Source organism: Sorex fumeus, unplaced genomic scaffold, assembly GCF_029834395.1.
Source record: "Sorex fumeus unplaced genomic scaffold, SorFum_2.1 ptg000125l, whole genome shotgun sequence".
Classification (NCBI taxonomy): domain Eukaryota; kingdom Metazoa; phylum Chordata; class Mammalia; order Eulipotyphla; family Soricidae; genus Sorex; species Sorex fumeus.
In genome coordinates this window covers 5,493,823-5,518,205 of record NW_026606182.1, presented here as the reverse complement: position 1 = coordinate 5,518,205, position 24,383 = coordinate 5,493,823, and the positions used below count along the sequence as shown (strand labels likewise).

General features: G+C 65.3%; 1 protein-coding gene across 2 annotated transcripts in view; it reads left to right on the top strand.

The window, feature by feature from the left end:
• TCF20 (transcription factor 20) overlaps positions 1–24,383 on the top strand; it is a 140,158-nt gene that overhangs the window by 795 nt on the left and 114,980 nt on the right. The window lies entirely within an intron of this gene.

Sequence of the window (24,383 nt, the reverse complement as noted above, 5' to 3'; positions counted from 1 at the left end):
GCTGCCCGGGGAAGGCCCTGCCCAGCGTGGTGGGGGCTCCTCGCACCCCCTCCATCTCTGCCCAAACCTGGCTCCCCCTGAGAGCCTGGAGGGGGGCAGCCCTCAGCTTCCCCTGCTGGCCCCGAGCACCCCAGCGCCTCTCAGGACAGTGCTCCGGTGGCCAGCGTGTGGGTCCTGGCTTTTGCCAAGTGCAGCCCCAGGTGTGGGGCCCGCCTTGAAGGTCCCTTCTCCACTGGTCCAGCTCCTTAGCCGACCACTGGCCATGGCGTCACTTCCCCCAGCGCCCAAACCCCAGGCCCTGTTGCCTGCCCGTCCATCCCATCTGCCCCTGGGCTGCGCTGACCCGCGGGGACACAGTGGCCAGGGGCCCTCCGACCGCCACGCCAGCTTCTCCACTCCCGTCCCAGGCCCAACTGAGGCCCAACTCCTGAGCGGCCACGAGGCTGGCCCTCTGTGTCCCCTGCTGTCCACGCCGGCGGGCACCAGCCTGCACCCCTCCCCACCCGCCAGGGTCCCAGGCCTCCCGTCCCCTTGTGGTTGGCCCTCTGCTCCCTGTCTTCCACGCCCCCAGCCCCTCTGCCCTGCAGCCAACGCTGCTCTTGCCAGGGGCATCCCCAGCTCTCTGCAGATCTGCCCCTTGCAGCCCTGGGCACCACGCCCGCCACATGCCCCCCTCCAACACTGGGCACTCCAGCAGAGTCAGGCCAGCGATGGGGAGCCCAGAGTGGCCAGCCGGGTGACCCTTGCGGAATGCACTCTGCAGGGGTTGGCAGAAGCCGGTGACCCGGTGCTCTGAGAGCCCCCAGGAGAGGCACCGCTTCTTGCCCCCGGGCCTCCTGCTGCTAGACCCGGGTCCCCCCTTGGGCTGGGGATCAGCTGTCCTGAGCATCCTCCCCGAGGAGCTCCGGGTCCCAGGCCCCGCGCGGAGGGGCTGGGGCGGTGCTGGCGGGGCCCCGGGCCCCTCCCTGCCCGGTCCCCCGAGGCCCCCGGTCCCGCGACCCCTCGGTGCTCACCCCTGACGTGCTCCTGGGGAGCAGGGAGAGTTATGTCAGGCCCTCTGGCCGCACGCCAGGGCTCCCCATGGAACTATAAATTGACCTGTCGGAGAGGGAAGAGATTAATGTCGGCCATCTTCATTAGCGCGTCCCCTGGGGTGACAGCGGCTGCCCTGAGCTGGCGGATCCAGGGGTGGGGGGAGGCCGGGAGGGGGTGCGGAGGGAGGGGGGGGTCCGCGCTCCCCCCCCCCCCCGCCAGAGGGGAGGGCCAGGGGCCAGGGCCTGCCGAGAGCCGCGCGTCCTCCTGCTGGCCTGGGCAGCAGGCCTGCGCTTTGATGGAGGACCCATGTGCTAATTGGGAGCAGGGCTGCGGCCCCGGGGCTCTGCGGGGGGCTCCCGGCCGGCCGCCCGGCTCTGTGGGTCTGTGGGGCCTTCATTAGAGGCCTCTCCCCTGACCGGCGAGGAGCAAGCGCCGCTGCAGATGGGGGGGTGGGGGACCGAGCTCTCCCCCCCTCGCCGCCCCTCCCCCCTCCGACTGCGTTGATGGAAGGAAGGAGGGGCAGAGTCTGTGCAGGGAGGCGGGGAGGGCTGGGAGCTTGGCGGGTGGGGGGCTTGCAGACCCGCTGCGTGACTCCCGCGGCTACCCCCCCCGCCGTGACCTTGGGCTAGCCCCCCCCCCCGTGTGCCCTGCACCTCGACACCACCCGCGCCTCTGGAGGGGGTTGGGCTGGGTGGGGGGAGATGTGGGTAGCGTGTTTGGCGGCGTCTCCAGAAAAACGAGGACAAGGTGGCATCCGGGGCCCGGCTGCAGATGGGGTTCATCTGCCTGCGTCCAGATCTAGGGGTTGTCCCCCCCCCACCCCAAGGAGCCTCCCCCCCGCCCCGGACCCTCCGAGCCTCAGTTTCCCTGTCCGTGATGGTCTTGGGGGCTGCAGGAAGCAGGCTTGGTGGCGCTCCCTGGGACCCTTCGTTCGTTCGTTGTCCCCCAGGCCGGGCCCTGCCCTAGTGACCCGCCCCAGGGCTTGGGCATGACCTTGTGCCCGCTGGGCTCCCTGGGGAAGTAGCCCGGGGACAGGTGGGCACTGCAGAAGCTTCTGGGACCTCACAGAAGGCGCCTCCCCCCAAGCCTCAGCGTTCTGGAATGCTCCGGGGGGCCACCGGGGAGCAGAAGCCCTTGCAGATGGCGCCACGCCAGACTCTGCAGTGGGGACCCCCAAGCACAAGTGTCTTCTTCCTGGGGTCCCCCTGACCCATCTCTTGGGAATGGGGGATGCTGAGACCCCCCCTCCGTATCCTTCCCCATGTCTCCACCTTTCCCGGGGTGGGCATGAGGGTCCGGCTGAGCCCCTCAGATTGGGTCCCGTGACCATCTGCTGGGGTGGGCAGCAGCTGAGTTGGGGCCTTCATGGGATGTCTGGGGGTCTGGGGGCGCCGCTGGCTGAGCCCCTTGCCTGGGGCCCTCGGAGAACAGCAGGGTGGCTCCTTGCCAGGGCCTGGCGCACGCCTGGTGCTGAGTAGCTGTGCTGAGTTCCTGCACCCGGGTCATCCCTGCACGTCCCCCCAACTCCTGCTTGCATGGCCCTGAGGCCCCCGGTTAGGGGGGGTGCGGCTTCTCCCCCAGTCCCGACTCTCGCCCCCCGGGCACCCGCTCTGCGCCGGGCATCTCTGAACGGGCGCCTGTGGTTCTGGGGTCAGAGAGGAACAAGTTTGAGTCTCCGCCAAGCCGCTGTGTGGCCCCGGGTCCGATGATGCTCAGAACCTCTGTCTCTGTGTGTGGTGCAGTGAGCCCATCTGCAGTCACACCCGGGGCGTGGGGGTGGGGGGCACGAGCGCCCCCTCACGGGCGGGTGAGCTCCTGCCCCCTGGTGTTGCCAGGAGAATCTGGGTACGTTTATTGAGGGGGGGCTGGGGTGCCTGCCGGCTTCACTGAGCCATCTCTGAGAATAAAGGGCTGTGGGGAGCGGGTGTGTGTGTGTGTGTGGGGGGGGTGCTGCTGGGAGGGGGGCTGTCCTAGGGGCTGGAGGCTTTTCTGGAACCGTCCGTGTGGCCTGGCCAGGTGGCCGATGTCCCGTCCCGTCCGGAAAATGGGATGAGATTCCCCGCTGGCTGGGCCCCGCGCTCAGACCCTGGCAAAGCTGACAGCATCTCCCGGTGGGGGGGGGATCCCGGTGTGTGTGGGGGGTCCCGGTGCGACCCCGGCTGGCTTCCCCACCCCGAGCCCCTCAGGACTCACGTGTGGCGGCGGCTGATGAGGAGGTGCTTTTTGTGCCAGCCCCGTCCCGCCTGGCAGCCTGTCGGGACCTGGCAACATGGCTGTCTGCCTCCGCCCCCAGCAGGCAGGAATCACTAGCGCGTTAGCAGTTTCATTAAGCCTCTCGGCAACCTCCGCCTCCCGCCCCGGCTTCCCCACTAATTATTTTCCCAGCCCTTCCACTCGCAGCCCCTGAGCCGTGCTCGGGGATTGGCCGAGTGGCCCTGCAGGCAGGCGGGCAGCTGGGGCCAGACTCTGCCTGGTGGGGCCACCCCCCCCCCCCCACCCGGGGACACCCCCTGCCTCTGGCTTTCTGCATTTCCTGGATGCTTTGTGTCCCCCTGGGGCCTCCGTGGAGATGCAGACCCGTGGCCCGCCGGGGTGATGGTTAACCTGTTGGTACGTACACGCAGGGTCTGCGCAGCTTCCCGGGCACGCCGCCCCGTGCAGATGGCATGACTGGTCCTGGGCTGGCGCTGGGTGGGCACCTGGCTGGGAGGGCACTAGATTCTGGGTGCTGCAAAGTTGCCACCAACTCTCTCTGGGGTGTGGATAGGAGACCCGCTGGGCACGGAGCTCTGATGGGGTGGAGGGTTGACTTCCTGGGGGTCCCAGGCCCCTGCTTTCCAGGGGGAACCTGAGTTGGGTCTGTGGGCCTGGTACAGGGTTGGGGGGCTCTGATAAGCTCATCCTGTGAAGGGAGGCAGAGCCGGGGGTGGGAGTGAGGCCCAGCCGCGACTGGACCCAACCCTAGGATTTTTAGTTACCTACGTAAAAACGTTCCCATTTGGGTCTCAGGTTCCCCTGAAGGGGGTTTCTTTCTCTGGTGGCCAGCAGAGGGTGGGCCGAGGGGGAGACTGAGGCGGGACCTTCCGAAAGGGGTGACGTGTTTCCGTTGGGTTTTGAAGGATGAGTTGGAGTCCCTGTGTTAGGGGAGCAGACTGAACGGCAGGGGTTAGCTGTCGGGGCAGGACACTGAGGACCAGCTGTGGTGCCTGGTCTTGTCTGTCTAAATGACCGGAGCGGGGGGCAGGTGGCGATGTTGGGGTGAAGAGCGGGGTTGACTGAGGACCCCGGGGAGCCCTCAAGGCGGGGGGCTGGACCCCCTGGGAGTGGGTCTTGGGCTTCTCAAATGTCTGTCTCTGGCTTGGAGGCCGCCCGCGGCAGTGCTCAGAGCTTACTCCTGGCTCTGTGCTCAGGGCTCGCGCTGGGCGGGGCTGGGGGCCCGTGTGGGGTGCCGGGGATGCTCTTCTAGCCCCTGCCTGGCGTTTCTTAGCCCTTCCCCCCACGGTGGCCCCTTCTGGCCTTATTTCCTTCTGTGTCCCCCCCACCCCCCGTCCTACCGGCTGTCCTCGAGTGTCCTGCCCTGGGCTCCTCAGTTACTCCGTTTTCACCTGTGGCCCCCTCGGGTTACGCTGGGGCCCATGTGGCTTCCGTGAGGAAGCGCCTGCCCGGAAGGACCCTGAACCCCCATGGTCAGGCAGGTGCGGTGGCCCCGTGGAGACCAGCGGGGATCACAGAAAGCAACTGCCCCTGGACAGGCCACCGGTGCCAGTGAGTCACAAGGCACCCGAGAACCGGCTCTGTTCCCTGGCGGGGGTGCGGGTCCCCGAAGCCTAAGGGAGGCCTCTCTGGGGGCGACAAGCCCAACCTGAGGGATGCTGGGCCGGGGGCGGGGGCGTCCTGGGTGGAGGGGACACGGGGATGCCTGGAGACGGGGGTGCCATGGGGCTGGAAATCCCCATTTCTGGACCGAGCCCCTGGCCTGAGCTGGGAGGTGGAGATTCGGTTCAGCTCGTGGTGGTTGGAGCGAGGGTATCCACTTGGGGGGCAGCGGGGGGTGCCCACTTGTGTTTCAAGTTCAGGGCCTTCCGACCTGATATCCCTGCGGGTCCTACTGGAGCGTGTCTGTGGCACCCACGTGCCAGCCAGCTGCGGAGGAGGCCACGTGTCCTCTCTGGGCAGGCAGCTGGGCTGGGCTCGTGGCTTCCGGCTGCTGCCCTGGAGGGGGCCGTGGGCAGTGGTCGCTGGTGCAGCCGGTGCAGCCGGGACCGTGTGCGGGGCCCCAGGGCTGACGAGGGTCTGGAAGTGAGGGGCTCGGCCCCACTCACTCACTGCCCCCCAGGGAGGGGGGAGTGAGGCCCCCTGGGGTCTCCTGCGTCCCTGCTGCAGTGCTGAGTGCCAGGTGACCTCCAGCCGCCCCCCCCACACTGCCAGGCGTGTCCCTGTTTTGCAGGTGCAGAGACGGAGACCGGGAAAGCCAGGCTGATGGAGCAGGAGGTCTGGGTGCCTGGGGACACATTTCCAGGGACACGTGTGACCGTGTGGCACCTCCGTGCGGGTCAAACCTATGACAGGCTTGGGCACCGTGGGGGGCTCCCGCACGCCCCTCTTGGCCCCTGCCCACCCAGACCCTGGCCGTGACGGTCGGCGGCTGCCTTTTCCGGCCCGTGCGTGCTCCCTCTTGCAACCTGCGCCCGTCTGTGCTCATTCCAGCCGGAGACCCAGGACTCGAGCCCTCCTGCTGACGGTCCCCGCGTTTCCCAGGGCTGGGTCCTGCTTTCTGCCCTGCAGGACTCCCGAGGCGGGGCTGGTGTCACTGGTCCTCTTGGTCCCCCCTGGGCACTGCTGTGGCCGCCTCACCGAGTGAGTGAGCGAGTGAGCGAGTGTTCGTTGACCCTCCTGCTGGGGTGTCGGGACCTTCAAAGATTTTTGCCTTTCGGTGCTGGGGATTGAAAAGCGAGAACCTCTTTCCACGACACGCCCCGCTCTGTGTGATTCGGACAGACGGGACATCCCTGCGCCTCAGTTTCCCTGCCCAACAGACCCCCTCCATCGGCCTTGTGCTGATTCTTTGCACGTGGGCTGTCTGGAGGAGTCTCAGGGCTGCAGGCCAGACAGCACCGCCTCAGGGCTCGTGTCCCCGAGCCCCCGATGACCCCGCTGGGCCTGGAGGGTTGTGGGCAGGTGGGAGCCAAGGCTGGGGACCCGCGTGTCCCCGAGCGGCTCTGTGGCCCCGGCCGCATCCCTTCTCCCCAGGGAGCTCGCTCTTCCCGGGGCTGGGCTGTTTCGGGGACGGACCGTCCTGTCCAGGCGGTGTTGGGGGCTCTCTCGGGAGGGCCCAGCGGACGGCAGCGGGAGCCGCGCACGCGGCGGCTGGGCGGCTGTGCGGCTCGTCAGCCAGGCGGGCGGGCGTCCCGGGGCTGCGTTTGATTAGTTCAGGTTGACAGTCCTGCTCCGTGGCGCTGCCGGGAGGGAGCCCGTGATTACCCTAATGAAGCTTGAACGCAGTTTGTCATCCAAACAGCTGGTTCGGAGCCGCACCGCCGCCAGCTGCCCGGCTCAGCCGTGCAAATGCTCGCCCGGCGGAGCAGCCGTGCCACCGGGGCCGTCGGGCTGGGGGCCAGCCCGGGGGCACTGCGGGGGGGGGGTGGGTGGGGGCGTCTCACAGGGCCGTGGAGCAGCCCGGCTGGGCAGGGCGGACCTCCCCGCAGACGAGACTGAGACAGTGGAGCAGGGCAGCTTCTGAGGACTGGCCGGGCACCTCCTGGGCCCCGGGACTCAGTTTCCCCCTCTTTGAAGTGGGTGCTGAGGGGGCGCGCTGCTAGTGTCTGGGTTCAGAGGGGCTGTCGGCCTTCTCGGGGAGGGCTCCCCTGGACTCTGGGTCAGGGGCCCTCGCAGGACTTCACAGCTCTTGGCAGTGCTCCTGTCTCCTCTCCCGTGGTCCTGGGCTGTCCCCGAGGGCCAGGAGGGCTGCCGTTGTGTTCCGTGGATCCAGTCAGTGAGTACTTGTGTGCACACCGCACAGGGCATGACTGTCTCGTGTGTTTGTGGGGTTTGCCTCAGGCGTTGGCAACTCCCGGCCTGCGGCCTGCCCCCTTATCTGGGGAGCCAGCCGTAGCACCCACCAGGATGAAGGGAGAGAGTGTGTCTAGGAAGAAAGACTCAGGTGGGGAAGCGCAGCACGTGCAAAGGTCCTGAGGTCTGAGTGCTATGCTGGGGGAGGAAATGAGTCTGCTGGTCATGCCTTGGGTGGGGGTGGGGTGAGGTTGCTGCAGATGGGGAAACTGAGGCCTACAGCACAGGCCGGCGGAGGGGAGGTGCCCTGTGATCCTCTTCAGCCTCCAGTCTACCTGGCAGCCCTGGGTAAGCCTGGAGCAGGTTTCTGGGCCCAAATCCCTGGGGCCCTCTGGAGTGTGCTGAGCTGTGGTCAGTCCAGGGAAGTGGCCTCTTCTGTGCACCCTGGTGGAGGAAGAGAGGGGGCCAGCGCCCCCCTGGGTCTCCCAGACAGAGAGGGACTCTGGTCACTCAGGGTCAGGACCTGCTTTTTCTGTAGCACCCATGGAGACTTCTCTAGGCCTGGCTTGGACAGGAAGGGGCTGGGCAGGGGGACGGGGGGCTCCGGGGGGCTCCGGGGGGGCACTGGCCTGCCACCCCGGGCCTCTTGTCTTCCCTCGCATGCAGCCCCTTGCCTCTCAGCCTCTCAGCTGTTGGGGGGCTCCTCCTGCATCGGCCTGCTGTGCCCACCTGTCCGCCCCTCTGTCGGGGACCACCGAGCCCCCAGGACCCGACTCCCCTCCTCCCCCCCTGCTCTCCTCACTCCAGTCAGTCTCTTCCTTCTGGAGCAGAGCGGGCAGGCTCGGCCTCAGGTGCCCCCCCTCTGCCTGGGCCATCTGCCTGGTCCCCTCCGCCGCCAGGTGTGGGCAGGTGGGCAGGCCAGACGCGCGGGCGGGCGCCCCCCCTCCCCCCACCGCGGAGCTGAGCATCATCCTGTGAGCACGGGAAGAGGTTTATGGCCTCGCGGCGGGAGGGCACTTCCCACCGCTGCCTTATCGCTGCTGCTGCTGCCGCGGCCGCTGCCAGCTCGCGGCCTGGGGTGACCGCCAGCGCCCGCCGCTCTGTGCCGCGTGCTGGGAGGGGGCTGGCTTATCAGCCACCCGCCCGCCTGCCTGGGGACCCCTCGCGCCTCTGCCCTGCTCAGGGGGGCGGGGGTGGGGTTGAGACGCCTCCGGGCCTGTACGCCTGGCCGTGCCCCTTCCCTGGCTGGGGTTGGAGTGGGAGTGAGGGGCTCCCCCCCCCCGCGGCTGGGCTGGGTTAAACGGGTCAGGTGTTGGGGCTGGAGCAATAGCACAGCAGGTTGGCCTTTTGGGGGCCAACCCGGGTTCGATTCCCAGCATCCCATAGGGTCCCCTGAGCACCGCCAGGGGTGATTCCTGAGTGCAGAGCCAGGAGGAACCCCTGAGCATTGCCGGGTGTCACCCAAAAAGCAAAATAAATAAATAATAAACAGTTCAGGTGACTGGACCCCGGGCTCCACAGGGGGCCAGCCGGGTTCAGGGGACGGGGTGCGGACTCCAGTTCTGAGCAGGCGGAAACTCCAAGACCCTCAATGGGGGCACAGAGATGGGGCTGAGCTGCAGGGGGTGGATGTGGGGGAAGGGCGTGGAGAAGGAGCTGAGCCCTGGGCCCGACTGTCTCCTTGTACCTCAGTGGGACCACCAGGTGCCTCCCAGCCTGAAGACCCCTCTGCCTCCAAGAAGCCCGCCAGGATACTCCTCAATGAGCTTACAGCTCCAGGACCCTGGGCGTTTGCTGGAGGAATCGTTTGCAGACTTGGGTACACTGGGGCATCTGGCCCGACCAGAGGGGAGTTGAGGGTAGCTGGTACAGCAGTCCTCTGGTCAAGGGGGGTGCTCCCAGCCCTCCCTTGACCTGGACCTGGGAGTTGAGGGGAGCGTGTCCTCCTCAGAGAACATGGGGCCTGGCTGGCAATGACCGTGGCTGGTTGGATGCTCAAGGAGGGGAAAAGAAGAATATGGCTTAAAGCATGTGCTGTGGAGATTCGGAAATCAGGAAGGCTTCCTGGAGGAGGGGGCCTGATGCTATGATAGAGGGATATGCCAGAGTGAAGGAAGCATGGTGTGCCAGGTGGAGGAGAAGCCTGTGCAAAGGCCCCGGGGTGTGCAGTGGCTCCCATTAGAGGAGCCCATGGCAGCATGAGTGGTTGGACCAAGATTGTGAGCTAAGTGTGAGGTCCCCATGAAGCAGAACTTTGGCGGGGGTGGGGGGTTGCTTTAAGCTGGGCGGTGATCAGATTGGTGACAAGCATGGACCTGGGTGCCCTCCTGCCTCTCCCTCCATGTGCCTTCTTGGGCAGGGCAGCGTGTCCCTGGGCCTCAGTTTCCCTGTCTGTGATCTGGGCTCCCTCTCCCTGGGTGGGAGGCGGTGTGGGGTGTGGGGCTGGAGTGGGACTGTTGAGGAGACCATGTCAGCCCCCCAGGCCCCACGGGAAGCCCCCACTTGGGAAGTGAGTGACCTGTCTCCCTCCTGGGCTCCGTCTTCCCCTGAGACTCTCAGCCCAGTGCTCCTTCATCTACCCCGCCTGGCAGTGCCCGCCCTGATCCGAGTGTGGCTGCAGAGGGAGCGTTGCTGGGAGTGACCACGTGGTGTGCCTCACACAGATGGGCGGGCGGGGGTCTGTGATGCGTCCACATAGGAGCCTCTCGGCCGGTCCCGGGCTGGGGAGGAGACACTTTCCCCTCGGGGGGACCCAGCTGTGAGCCCTCAGCAGCCCCCCTTAGCTGGGGGAACCATACGGGACCCCCCAAAGGGAGCCTGAGGGTGGGTCCCCCATAGGTGTCCTGTAGCAGGCAGAGCCGGATGGGCTCTGGGGACCATCCCAGGACCATCATGTCCTGGTCCCCTGCCCCCGGGACAGGCCTCACCCTACGCTTTCACCCAGGACAGGCCCAGGCCTGGCTGGGAGGGGGCAGAGTTGGACCCGCCACCACCCACCACCCCAGACCTAGGCTAGCCCCGCCCCCCCACAGACCCAGGCTGGCCCCGCCCCCATCTCCGGCCCAGACTGGCCCCGCCCCCAACAGACCCAGCTGGCCCCGCCCTCGTCCCGCCCCCCGCAGACCCAGGCTGGCCCCACCCCCACTGCAGACCCGGCTGGCCCCGCCCCCACCAAACTGACCCCGCCTCCAGCCCCGCCCCCACCAAGACCCAGGCTGGCCCCACCCCCACTGCAGACCCAGGCTGGCCCCGCCCCCACCACAGACCCAGGCTGGCCCCGCCCCCACCGAGACTGGCCCCGCCCCCAGCCCCGCCCCCACCACAGACCCAGGCTGGCCCCACCCCCACTGCGGACCCAGGCTGGCCCCGCCCCACCGAGACTGGCCCCGCCCCCAGCCCCGCCCCCACCACAGACCCAGGCTGGCCCCGCCCCCACCGAGACTGGCCCCGCCTCCACCCCGCCCTCCCACAGACCCAGGCTGGCCCCGCCCCGCCCCCACAGAGGATGGCCCCGCCTTCAGCCCCGCCCCCACCGCAGACCCAGGCTGGCCCCGCGGTGGCCTGCACCCCTGCACCCGCCGGACCTCTGCACTCTTCCAGGGGCCACGTGCTCCGTCCTGCGGCCCGGGCCCCCGCCTGGCGCTTGCGGGAAGGCGTCCGCGGTCCCTCCTGGGTGCCACCCACCTGGGTCCTGGCAGGGTGCCCAGGCTCTGGCGCCCGCAGACGCTGGTGGGATTGGATTAAACCCGCAGGCCCGCCCGCGACGCGCTGGGGAGCAAGCGGGCAGCTTGGACCTGTGCCAGCCCCCCGCCCGGGGCGCAGGCAGCAAACGGGGATGGGGGGGACACGGGGGGCCTGGCCGCCCTGCCCGGGAGTGGGGGCAGGGCTGACGGGTCGGGGCACTCCTGGATGCCTCTCCCAGGGCTGGTCAGTGGCCTCTGCTCCTGGGTCCTGCAGCGACTCTGCCCCCAGCCGAGCCGGGCCACAGCGAGTGACCTCTGGGTGGGAGACCCGTGGACGGACAGCCGCTCGCGTTTGCCTCGTGTTCACGCACGCGCTTGCGCATTCTTGATCCGCATTCATTCATTCACACTCATTCATTCCTGTATTCACCGAGCCACTCATTCATTCACACTCATTCATTCCTGTATTCAAGTCATTCATTCACACTCATTCCTCTATTCACCGAGTCATTCATTCATTCATTCACATTCATTCCTGTATCTAGCGAGTCATTCATTCATTCACACGCTTTCATTCCTATATTCACCGAGCTGCTCATTCATTCATTCATTCATTCAATTCATTCCTTCTTTCATGTATCTGTTCATCTGCGCATTCACCTCCTCCTGTGTTCCCCGCGTCACTCCTTTCTTCATTTACGCCTTCATTCCTTCACGCCCCTGCCTCTCCCTGCAGTTACCAGTCACTCGTTTCTTCCCTTATCCCTGCATCACTGAGTCACTCACTGAGGCTCACTCCTTCTCGCCCCCCTCCGCAGTCACCTCGTCTCTCTCTCTCTCTCTCTCTCTCTCTCTCTCTCTCTCTCGTCACCTCTTCGTGCGGTCACTGCCCTATTCCTTCCTTCCCTCACCGGTCCGCCAGTCACCAGGTGCACTCACTGATTCATCAATTCCTTCACCAGGTCACCCACGCTGTCAGTCACTCGCTCCTCCACCCCTCGCTTCCTCAGGTCACAGCCACTCACATCCCCTCACCCCCGCCCTCCTCCCCTCCCCGAGGAAGCAGTGAGTCTTCAGGGTAGGGCTGGGTGTCGCCTGGCCTTTGCCCCCGATTCAGCCCCGCCACCTCCTCCTTCCACAGTGTGAGGTGTTCTTTCATTGATTGATGAATGAATGAATGAATGAATGACCGTGTGCCCCCGCCAGGCCTTCCCGGGCAGTCACCCGGGACAGACAGACCTTGCTTCACGTGTTGGGGCTCTGCCCTGAAGCGCTCCTGCACCCCTGTGGGTTCCGACTAGCCCTGCAGGGCGCAGAGAGGGGCCTGACGGTTTCTTTCCTGGGCCCCCACGACACCACGTCCTCGCTGTCCCGACCACATCGTGCGCTTGTCCCCGAGCTCACGGGTCGTGACGCAGGAACCTCGGCTGGTGCCTCCTGGTCCGTCCTGGTGCTGGGGCGGCCGCGGCTCTTTACGGGACTTCGGGGGACCATGAATCTGCACCGCCCAACTCCTGGGTACTGGAACTCTCAGCCTTAACATCATAGTCACTTTTTTTTTTTTGCAGCGTCCCAGGAGGCATGTGTCCATTCCTGGGGGTGGGGGGCTGGCTGGCCAGGCATGTGGACAAATGCAGCCATGAGGGCACCCAGTCCACGGGACTAAGTGGGGCCCCCTCTTTCAGCCCCCCTGTGTTTCTTTCTCCTCTCTGCTTCTTTCCCAGACCCTCGTGTTCCCCCGGGGTCTGAGCTGCAGCGTGGCTGCCTGGGGGGCCAAGGGCCCCATGTCATCTTGGTTTTTTTTTTTCTTTTTGGGTCACACCTGGCAATGCTCAAGGGGTTACTCTGGCTCTTACACTCAGGAATTACTCCTGGCGGTGCTCAGGGGACCATATGGGATGCTGGGAATCGAACCTGGGTCAGCAGCCCTCCCTGCTGGACTATATCCAGCCCCTGCCCCCGCGGGTCATCTTGTCTCTGCACCTGGGTGTCCTCTGGGCACCCACTGGGCACCCCGTCTGCAGTCCTGGGGATTCACAGCCAAATGCCTGCGTTTCCCACCCACATCAGCATGATGGACAAGGCAGAGGGCAGTGATGACCTGAGCTCTCAGACGATGTCCAGGCGGGGCCTGGAGGCAGGACACGCTGGACAGAGACCCTCAGGAGTAGGGCGCAGCTCGAGGCTCGGAGTGCTCAAGGGAGCACGGCTGGCTGGGCTCTCCTATGCAGTCCTGCGCCATGCGCCCAGGCACAGACGCTGGCGGGCAGGGTGGGGCCCTGGGGACCGCAGTGGACTCTGGTGCCTGGCTCATGGGTGATGGTGATGAGATGAGGACTTGGGGTTCCCTGCGGCACAGAGGGGGCCATGTCCATGCAGTGGGGCAGGTCCTCGGGGTGCCAAGGGAGTGGGATGAGATTAGCAGGGCCCGACTGGTCCCTGGCCCGACCCGGGTGGCAGCAGGCGGCTCTGCGGGTGACGGGGCTCCCAGTGTGGTCCTGGCACTCTGGTCCCCTGTGCCCTCGGACTCCAGTGCTCATGACCACCAGGGGCCAGGGGGAGGGTCCAGTTTCCTTTTTGATCTCTCACTCTCCTTGGATTCTCGGGGCTCGCGAGTGTCCCCACTTTATGGAGGCAGCTCAGGATCAGCGCCTGGAACTGCTCAGAGTCTCTGGGCCATCTCGTCCATAGGGCTCTCCTGGGCTCCCCCAGCTGCCTGGGCAGGAGCAGGTCCTAGAACCCCTGCCTGGGGGACAGCTGGGCAAGACCAGACATGCACCAGCCTCCCTCCAGGCTGCACCTGCTGCCCGGGACCCCGCCACATCCCCACTCAGAGCAGCACCTCCTTCAGGAAGGCCTCTCAGATTTTCCCTCCCACTGTCACAACCCACATCCCAACGTGGTCTGAGTGAGGAGCTGGGTGCCCCTGATGGGGTCTTCTCTCTCCTGGTGGGGGCACCCCATCTGCAGTGCTGTGTCTGGAGCCTTCTCAAGGGGTGACACAGCGCTGGGAAGCCAGTGACTGCAGGCTCTGACCTCCCTGAGCAGGTGCCGCCCTCTGGCCCTGCTGGTGTGACCCACAGTGGACCCTGTGCTCCCAGGGCCCGAGTGGCCACTGTTGCCTGCTGCACAGCAGACCCTGGTGACATCTAGTGACAGGGCAGGGCCCCCCATGACAGCCCCTGGGCTACCGCAGAAAGAGGCCAGTGACTTAGCCCAGAGCCAGCCCTCAGCGGGGTCATGGGCAGGGGTGTGTGTGTGTGTGGGGCATCCCCGTGGAGCCTGTTTCTCCCCGTCTCCCCCATCCCTGCCCGGCTGTGGCTGCTGTTCCCCGCCTTCCAGGTTCCGCCTTGCCGGGCCCCACCCCACCCAGCCCCCACCTCCAGGGACCCGGGGAAGTGGAGGGTGTTATTGTGTATTTTAGCCGATTGTTCCCCATAAGCCCCAGCCTCTCTCCTCTCTGGGGTGGGGCCGGGGGGGGGGATGGGGGAGTAAATTATATATTGAGCTCCTAACTGGGGCTGAGGCCTTGTGGTTGCCATGGCAACCGGGCTGGAAATAGCTCTACGTGACATCAGCCGGCACAGGTATAGCCGGATCCAGCCCAGCCCCAGCCGAGCCGGGGAGGGAGGGGAGCCGGGGAGGAGAGACTGATTAGCATATGCAAATGAGGCGGTGAGCTGGGCGGGGCCCCGGGGATGCCCCAGGGGGCACCTGTGGCCTTAGCCCTAGGGCTCTGGCAGGTGCGTGGCCCAGCCGCCCTGGCCCCTGCCCCTGAACGGGTGCCTTGGCTGCCCAGGCCTGCCCGCCCCGTGGGCTCTGGGATTGGGGCCAGGGGGCCACCAGGCAGGGCGCCGAGTGGACGGGACTCTCCTGGGGGCTGGCTGGCGGGTGCCGTGGGCGCCAGCACCTAATGCAGCCGACTGGCCCCGTGATGGGTTCCCTTGACCCCCGCACTCCTCCTGCCCCTCCAAACCGCGGGAGAGCCCAGCCCCGCCAAGCCCCCACCCCCTGCTGTGCCTCACACCCCCATTCTGGCCTCCAGCCCCGGCAGGATGGACCTAGAAGAGCCCCTTGGGGCTTGGCGTGCCCCCCTCATCGGCCTCCTGGGTCTCGGGATGGGGGGCCGGGGATGTCGGGGAGGAGGTTTGTGTTCATAGCGCTTGTCGACATGTTACTGCCCCCTCATTGTACGGGTGTGCGTGTGCGCGCCCGCACGCGCGCGCACACACACACACACACACTTACGTACCCACAGAGCTCCGAGACTCGGCTCACACCCACATACAAACACACACACACACACACACACACACACTCTTACATACTTACCCCCCCCACACACACATACACATTTATACCCACAGGACTCCAAGAATCAGCTCACACACACACACACACACACAACTCACTCCACAACTCAGCTCACACTCCCACACACAAGTAACCACACCCACGCGCACATCTGTACACACTCTCGCTCTCCCACCCACACACACACATTCACACCAGAGCCGAGTCCCCACCTGAGGGTTCCCACCAGCCCCCTGGCCGCTTCCTGGCCAGATGAGCGCGTTTATTTGTGGGCGTTGGGGTGGAGGCGGGCAGTGGTGGGAGCCCTGGAGGGTGCTCCAGACCCCCCCCCTTTTTTTTTTTGTTTTCAGAAAGAAAGGGGATCTTGGTGGCTGGGAACATGGTGCCAAGGACGGGACCACATGCTTTGCACGCAGTGGCCCCAAGTTTGACCCCTGGCACCACATGGGCCCTGGGCACCATTGGAACTAATCTCCGAGCACTGCTGGGTGTGACCCCTCCATAAAAGAAAGAAAGGGGGGCTGAGAGGGCCGGGCATGAGCCGGTGCACGGAGACGGGATTGAGTGGGGTTCTGGACAGGAAGGTCCGGGGTCCCTGGCCACCCGTGCCCTGGACTGTTTCCAGGGCACGGGTGGCCAGGTTGATGACCCTGGGGAGTCAGGGGGTGTTGGGGGGGGCGGCAGGAGCCGCGGTTCTCCTGGGCCCCAGGGTTGGTGAAGAATGTGGGGGGGAGGGAGGAGACCCTCCAAATGATCTGGGAGGGGCACGGCCGATGGTGGGTGCTGGTTTCCTGCACGGATGGGTGCTCCTTTGCTTGCTCTGTGCGGGCCCTTGGGGGAAGCTCCCCTCGCTGCCCCTGAGGGCACCCAGCTCCCCTCTCCCCACAGACCTTTCCTTGGGCCTCATGACTGGCCCCAGGACAGCTGGGTGGTCAGGGTGGCGCTGCCCTTGAGGGGGTGGATCTGCTCATGGGAAGTGACTCCACCCCGAGGGTCACTGCTGCAGGTGCGGTAGCCCTGTGGACTGCGGAAGCCTGGAGCAGACCCACAGCTACCCTGGCATCCAGGAAGTCTTCCTGGAGGAAGGGGCGTTTGGGCTGAGTCTTGAAGGGAGCTGGCCTTACAGGCAGAGGGCACAGCACGGTGTGACAGGGACCTTCTGGTGCCTTCTCTGATCCTCTGACTGTGGGCAGGGGGTGGCGTGGAGATCCCGAGACCCCTCTCATGCCCGCCATCCTGGGAAGCCCTCCCTGACCAGCCTTTTCCTAGGGGGCCCTTGTGGCAGCTCCAGCCTTGAGAGAGGCCAGGGCATGGTGTGGAGGGGGCTTGCCTTGGCATGTGGCTGGTTGGGATACCCGGCACCCCATATCATCCCTGAGCACTGCAGAGTGTGGCCCCCCAAATAAAAAAAAAGGATGGGGTCTTCCTTGTGTCAGCCTGGCAGCCAGCTCAGAGGCAGCGTCCGTGGATGTTGAGTCACTAAGCGAGCAGGTGTGTGTGGTTCCTCCTGCCTGTCCCCTGGGCCTTCCATCCACTTCCCCAGGCCCCTCCTCTCCGGGATTCCCCGTGTTGCGTGCCTGCTCTGTGCCGGGCTCAGGGCTCGGGGACGGGTGACTCAAAGGCGGGTCCCCACTCTCACCAGCCCCCGGAGCCTGCCTGGGAAGCAGCTGGGTCCAGCGGGCTCTCCCTCCCCCTCCCCCACCCAAGGCAGCTCCGTGTGGGATTTGGGCCCCCCCCCCGGGGGATGTCGCCGCCTGACAGCAGCCATCAATCCCCGAGAGCAGCTGCGCCGTGTCAGGCCCTCCGCGTCCCTCCGCGTCCCGGTGACAGCAGCGACTTGCATTCAGGGGCGGCCCTGAGCACAGGGCTGGAGAGAAGGTTCCGGCCCTCCGGACCCGCCTGCGTCTCCCTGTCGGTCTCCAGGGCCTGGGATTAGAGGCCCTGTCTCGTCTAGTCCCTGCGTCCGCCAGGTGGCCCAGGGTGGGTGTCCCCGCCGCCCCTTCCACCCGGGCAGGCAACTGAGTGATTGATGCCATGGGGACACCGCAGCCCGCAGAGACCTGCCCTGCCCGGGGCCGTGACCTTCAGCGAAGCCACGGACGGGAGGAGGGGGGTGGCGTGCCCAGGACAAACCCGAATCTGCAGACCTGCTGCCCCGGGGCCCAGGAGAGAGGGAGAAAGGGAGAGGGAGGGAGGGAGAGGGAGAGGGAGAGAGAGAGAGACTCAGAAGAGATAGAGACAGATACACACAGAAAGATAGAGATGGGGAGAGATAGGAAGTCAGAGACAGGAGAGAGACAGAGACAGACACAGTAAGACAGAGAGAGACACAAAGAAAGAGAGACAGACATAGGAGAGAGAGGAAGAGAGACAGGAGAGAGAGAGGGAGAGAAAAGAGAGACAGAGGTGGAGGAGAGAGAGGAGAGAGACAGAGAGGAAGGCAGAGGAGAGACAGAGACAGACAGGAGAGACAGGGCCGCAGCACAGCGGGTCGGGGGCTTGTCCCTCATGCTTGGTCCCCGCGATCCCTGGTGGCTCCGAGTCCCGGCCAGAGTGATCCCCGAGCGATCTCAGCAGTGAGCCCTGATCGCTGCCAGGTGCACCCCCCGACCCCCAAAAAAGGGAGCGGAAGCGGCCACACATCATCTGGGGAAGAACATTCCAGGCCGAGCACGGCTGCTTGTGCTCACAGCAGGATCCGCTGAGTCCAGGGTGCCTCTCGTGTCCAGGGCTGACCGGGTCAGAGTCAGGTTCCTGCCGGCCGGGGTGCCCCTGGTAGGGGGGATTCTGGCTGACGACTGCAGATGCCTGGGGAGGGGGGCGTCTTTCCCAAGCGGGACGGGGGCGCCGTGGAGCGAGGGGCTCGGCAGTGGGCGACGCCGCCCTTGGTCCAGACAGTTGATGCCCAGAGTAGCCGTGTGGTGCTATTCTCTGGTGGGGAAACTGAGGCACAAAGCCGTCAAGAGCCCCACGCATGGCTGTCCGGGAGGGGTTGAGAGCTAGGGGTCCCCGCTGCTTCTCCCTGCTGCCTGCAGAGGGGCCCGCGGTGCACCCCACTCTGACCCCAGCCACCCTGGGCCACCCAGCTGCGCCCGCCGGTCCCCCTCAGGCTGCATTTTCTTGGGTATTGATGAGGGCGACCCCCCAGGATGCGGCCGGAAGTGGTGTTGAGCCCCTGACAGACGGGGCGTCCACCTGTGAGTCAGCCGAGCCCTGCTCTCCATCCCCATGTCCCCCAGGAACTGGCAGGGAGGCCGCGACCTGCCCCTCCCCATCTGCCCCGGAAGCAAAACCCAAACCCTCACCTGGGCCCCTGGGCCTTGCCCTGAGGCCTGTCAAATTGCTGGTTAGTGTCCCATGTCCCGAGCCAGTTAGTGTCCACCCCCGACTCTCCACCCTTGCCACCACACACACGTCTGCTCCGTGCCCCCACGCACCCACGGAGCTGTGTTGGGTCCTCAGCGCACGTGGATAAGTGACTGTCATCTGTCATCTGTTGCCCTGGTTTTTTAAAATTCAGTCCTCCAGGCCCCTAGGGTGACGTCCAACCCGTCTTCATGGCATTGGAGGTCTGCCAGGGTCCAGCGGAAGCAGGGCCTTCTGCCGGTGTGTCTCCTTTTCTGGGCCCTTGGCAAACTCCTATGTATCCTTCAAAGCCTCAGTCGATGTCACCTTTTCTATGAAGCCTTCCTGAGTGCTCCAGGCGGAGTTGGTGGCTCTGCCTTCTGACTCGGTAGCTGCCGGGCCACAGGGAAATGTGCAGGCTGCTGGGGAGACGGGCCCCTGGGGAGATGGGCCCCTGGGGAGACGGCTGGGAGGCCTGAGGCCTGGGGCCAGTGTGGAGTTGTGCAGAAGCAGCGTCAGTGCATTCTGCCATGCCGATGGCGAGAAAGCCTGCACGCTTGCATGGGATTTTCTTGATTTGGGGCTTTTTGGGTCACACCCGGCGATGCTCAGGGGTTCCTCCTGGCTCTGCACTAAGGAATGACTCCTGGTGGTGCTGGGGGACCCATTGGGATGCCGGCGATCAAACCCGGGTCGGCCACACATGCAAGGCAAAAACAAACGCCTTTTCCGCTGGTGTATCGCTCCGGCCCTGGTTTTCTTGTTCATCTCCCAGGCTCCGGGACCCCCCATACTCACAGATGGCTCCCGAGAAGCTGGAATTTGAACTCCGGGCTGTGTTCCTTGTGCTGCGCTGTGGTCTCCCTACGAATGTGGACTGGCCCCTGACTCCGTGTCTGGGAGGGGGCTGGGAGGGACACAGGGACACAGGAGTGACGCGTTTCTCCAGGCAGACCAGCCTGGAGGGGGTCAGCTGCACGCAGCAAAGGGGTGAGTGAGGCAGCGGGGTGGGTGTGCAGGAAGTGAGGGGCTGGGCCCCCCCAGCAGGGAATCTCAGGGGCCCCGGGGGCTGCCAGGGAGGTGGGGAAGTAGGTGACCGTGCCTGGCGGGAGCGGGGCTTTGGTCATGTGGCCTGTGACTCTCTTGGCACGTGGCTGCCGTGGACTCTGGGTTCTAGCAATTTCCACACTCTCGTCTCGGCCTCTCCGTTCATCTCTGCCCTCTCCCTGGAGCAGGGACAACCCCGGACCCTGCAGGAGCTTGAGAACCCAGCTTGGCTGTGACATCCTGGTGTCTCCCAGACCAGCCTCCACACCCCCTGGCAAAGGAGCTCTCTGACTCTGTTTCCCTGTCTGTAAAGTGGACGTGGGAGGGTGCCGTTCCTGGGTGTGAAATGCTGAGTTCCTGGCACACGGCAGGCCACAGAGTACCAGCTCCCAGGTCCAGTGCTCACGGCCCCTCCTCCAGGAAGCACCCCCAGATTCTCCAGCCTGTTGAACATTTCCCTATCTTAAGCACCCACAGGCTGGCTTCCTGTCCCCATGGCAGGTCCCATGGGTGCCTCGGGGGCTGAGCCTGCCCCCCTCACACCCCACCCCTGGGCCCCTCTCCCCCCCTCAGCTTCCAGAGTAGGGCCGTACACATAATAGACACTTAATACATGTTTATGGAATTGAATTAACGATAAAACGAGATAATGGCCTGGAAGGAGCCGGAGTTGTTAGGCGGGAAGGCACGGCGCGAAAAACCAGGCATATTTTTTTAAGCAGATTAATCTGGTCTTAACTCATTCTAATAGCCGGGGCCCCTATTGGCCAAGGCCATTATAATAATATATGGCGAGCCCCGCGCAGCCGGGAGAGCGTAGCGCCTCCGAGCCGGCCCGCCACCTCTCGGCTCTCCCGGCTAAGGCCGGGTCACACCGCAGCCACCGGGGCGGCGAGGCTGGAGGAGGCTCGGGGAGGCCTGGGGAGCACCGCAGAGGGAGGGGCCGGCCCCACCTCCCCTCTCGGATGCTTGCAGGTGGGAGGCTTGGGGCTAGACCTCACCGTCCCCCTCCCAGAGGGCTCCCCGCTCTGCTCCCCCTGAGGTGTTTCCAGCGTCTGTACCCCGGGCGGTGATGTTCTGCCTGTTTTGTAGAGGTGCCGCCTGAGCCATGCCGGGGACCCCTCCTGTGGTGGGGTCATTGGTCTCGTGCTGGGGGCGTCTCTTGGGCTACGTCTGATGATGCTCTGGGGGCTTGTGGTGCTGGGGCTACATCCAGTGATGCTCTCAGGTACCTACATTGTTCTGAAGCTACATCCGGTGATGCTCTGGGGTACCCATGTGGTCCTGAGGCTACATCCGGTGTTGCTCTGGGAGGCCCACGTGGTCCTGAAGCTACATCCGGTGATGTTCTGGGGTACCCATGTGGTCCTGAGGCTACATCCGGTGATGCTCTGGGAGGCCCACGTGGTCCTGAAGCTACATCCGGTGATGTTCTGGGGGCATGTGGTTCTGGGACTACATCCAGTGATACTCTGGGGGGCCCACGTGGAGCTGGGGCCTGCTTGGGCCTGGATCCCTGCTCCCACCGGGCGGCTTTTTGATCTTTTCCAGGATCCTCAGTGGCACCCGTCGGAGGGCTGGTGGTGGGGGCCAGCTGGCCTAGAGGAACTGCTAGGAAGCGAGTCTGGATTCCCCGGGGGACCCTAGTGTGGGGCTGGTGGATGGGAGATGCGAGCTGACGGCTGTGGGTGGGGATTGTGGGACCTGGAACGGGGATCCCCTCCCCCAACCGGCAAGGTGGGGAGCAGGCTAGGGAATTGGGGGGACTGGGCTTGAATATGGGAGTGGAGGTCGGGGGTGGCCCCTCAGGGTTCTGACCTCAGCGCGCAGGAGCAAGGGTGGACAGTGCTGTTTGATGGGACGGACGGCTCAGGCAGGCAGGCGGGGATGTGGCAGACCCCCTAGCGATCTCCTTTCCGGTTCTGGAAAGTTCTGCACTACCCTAGCATAGCCCAGGGACATTCCCTGGGGCCTCCCCCAGCCTCTGAGAACTCCACCCTGGGGAGGGGATGTCTTATGCTCTCTCTCTCTCTCTCTTTTTTTGCCTTTTTTTTTTTTTTGCTTTTTTGGGTCAAACCCCGGCGATGCTCAGGGGTTCCTCCTGACTCTGCACTCAGGAATGACTCCTGGCGATGCCCGGGGGACCCTATGGGATGCTGGGAATCGAACCCGGGTCGGCCGCCTGCAAGGCCAACGTCCTCCCCGCTGTGTTATGGCTTCAGCCCCGTGTCTCATGCTCTTAATCCGTGGTGCCCTGTTGTGCCAGAGGCCTCCGTGCGCAAGACAGACCTAAGGCGAGGCCCAGGAGGATCAGGATTCCCCCGTTCCAGGGCCCCTAGGGGCCCCCCGGAGCCCCCCTCCCCATGACTTCCCACCTGTCTCTTTGCAGGCGGACGAAGTCCTCAGCTGCCGGCCCAGCCTGGCGGGGCGGCTGTGCTTTAATCAGCCGTCGCCCCACTTTCCCTGGAAGGAGAGATTGCAGGTGGCAACTCGTAATTTCCCAGGCTTCTCCCTTTCATTAATTTCTCCCTGCAAAATGGAGGCTTTCTGCTGAGCTGGGGGATTGGCAGCGCCGCCGCCGTGGCTCCGGGCCGCCGCGCTGGGCTCGGGGTGGGGGTGGGGGTGGGGGGGCGGCAGGCGGGGGACTCGCTCCGTCGGCCGTGCACCCTCGCGGGGGGGCCAGAGGTCCAGCCCGTGTCCAGATCGGCTCTCTGAGCCCAGTAGGTCTGGAAAACCGCTGCCCAGGGCCGTGACATCTCCTGTGCACTGGGGAGGGTCAGCGGTGGCAGCCCTGGGGTACCCCGGCGGGTGTTTGATGGCACAAGGGTCTGTCCCCGGGGGTGCTCTGCCTCCCCTCACTGCCCCAGAACAGACTTTCGCCTTCACCCCACTTGGCCCAGTGGGGCAGTGCTGACCACCTCTTGGACCTCGGGGTCGGGGGGCGCACCCGGAAATCCTTGGGGAAAACCCTGGTCTCCAACCCTGGGGTCTGGGAGATCTCAGTCAGGTGGGCAGTTGGGGGCACTCTGGGGGCGGTCATGAGGGGACGGGGGGTGCCCCAGGGAAAGGACAAAGCCATTTACCTTTTTCCTACTTTTTGGGGGGCTTTGGGGGGGTCACGCCGGGGAATGCTCAGGGGCTGCGCCCCACTCTGAGCTTGGGGATCGCTCCTGGAGAGGCTGGGCAGCGGGGCTCAGACCTGGCCACCTGTGCCCAGTGTGCCCTCAGCCTTGGGGCAGGCGGCCCGTTGGGGTCCAGGGCGGGGCAGGGCCCAGGGCCTCACTCGCGTGTAATGGGGGGGATGCACCCCTAGGCCGTGCATCTGCCGAAATGCTCAGGACCTCTCTGAACCCGTTTTCTGCCAACAGAGCATGAGTCCCTGGAAACAAGCAGAGCTGCCCGGGGGAGCCCAGGTGGGCCTGCCCCCCAACCCCAAAGTCGAGGTCAAGGGCTTCAGTCTGGAGGAGTGGCCCCTGGCTGCCCCGAGTCCGTGCTCACCATCCTGGGACAAATCATGTAGCTCCCTTGCCTCAGTTTCTCCAGATCTAAATTGAGACAAATCTGCAGCAGCATTAGGGTGAGACTTTGATGCTGATGAGCTGACAGGCTGCGGGGGGTTTTGGGGGGACACTGAGGGATGGACACTGACAGCCAGAGATTTTCCTCCTAGGGCTCTGTTGACGAGAGGGACCCTCAACGCCCCACGACAGACTTGGGGCTTGGGGAGCCTGGCAGCCGGTGGGGACTGAGGGGCAGATGGGTGCCCAGGTCGCAGGATGAAGCCCCCCACCACAGCTCAGGCTTCTCTGCCCTTCTGACCCTGCCCTGCCGGCGCCCAGCTGGGAGCCTGACCCCACACCCACCTGTGGTCACTGCCATGGGCTCCCTACCTGCCTCTGCACCCGTCTGCCCAGGTCCTGGGGTTTCGGGGCTGGAGTGATAGCACAGCAGGTAGGGTGTTTGCCTTGCAAGTGGCCAACCCGGGTTCGATTCCCAGCATCCCATAGGGTCCCCCGAGCACCGCCAGGAGTGATTCCTGAGTGCATGAGCCAGGAGTAACCCCTGTGCAATGCTAGGTGTGACCCAAAAAGCAAAAAAACAAAAACAAAACAAAACAAAACAACCCAAACCAGGTCCTGGGGTTTCTAGACTGGCCTCCAGCGCGGCCTTTCTCTGCCGGGGAGGCCTGGGCAGCTGGGGCCAGCGGGCGCTGCCTGGATATATTTCCTCCCTTAATGGGGTATTAAGTAGCTGGTCCAGATGGGGCTGGCGGGTGGGGGGGGGGGGTGCGGCCTGCTTTGTATCAGCCTGAAATATGGCCCCGGCGCTACCTTGGGAGCCAGCTTTGATGTCCCCCCTGCAGCTGGGGCCCCCCTTGGCCTGGCTGCACCCCAGTGGGGTCTTCCACCCGGGGGGGGGCGGGGCTCACTCCCCCCGGCTCAGCTCTTTGCCCAAACCCCTCTTTTTTTCCTTTCCTTCCCCTCCCTTTCCCCTTCTCTGTTCCCCCCTCCTCCCCGTGCTCCCCCTTCCCTCCTCCTCCCTTTTTCCTCTTCTCCCTTGGCTTGCTGTGTCCCCTCCCTGCTTACAGACGAGCCCCCCATGCGCCCTGTAAGTGCCCCCCGGGAAGGGCTGCAGAGACTCTGAGGGATGTGAACCCCGCTCTCGCCCACCAGGAACTGCCGGTGGGAATGGGGAGACTCAACCCTGGTTCTGTGCCCCTCAGACACACACAACTGGGATTCCGTGTCCCCAGGGCCTGATCCGGCCTGGGAAGTGGGGGTGCAGGAAGGGCGGCACCTCCCCCAGCTGCCAGTCGCCGCCGCGTGCCCCCGTGGGTGCTTGGCTCGAGTGTTGGGTGGCGTGGCCCCGGAGGAGAGCCCTGGTGTCCTCCCTACATGGAAGGTGGGTGAGGGTCGATTCATGTGCTGGGGCCTGGGGGTTCCCGGGGGA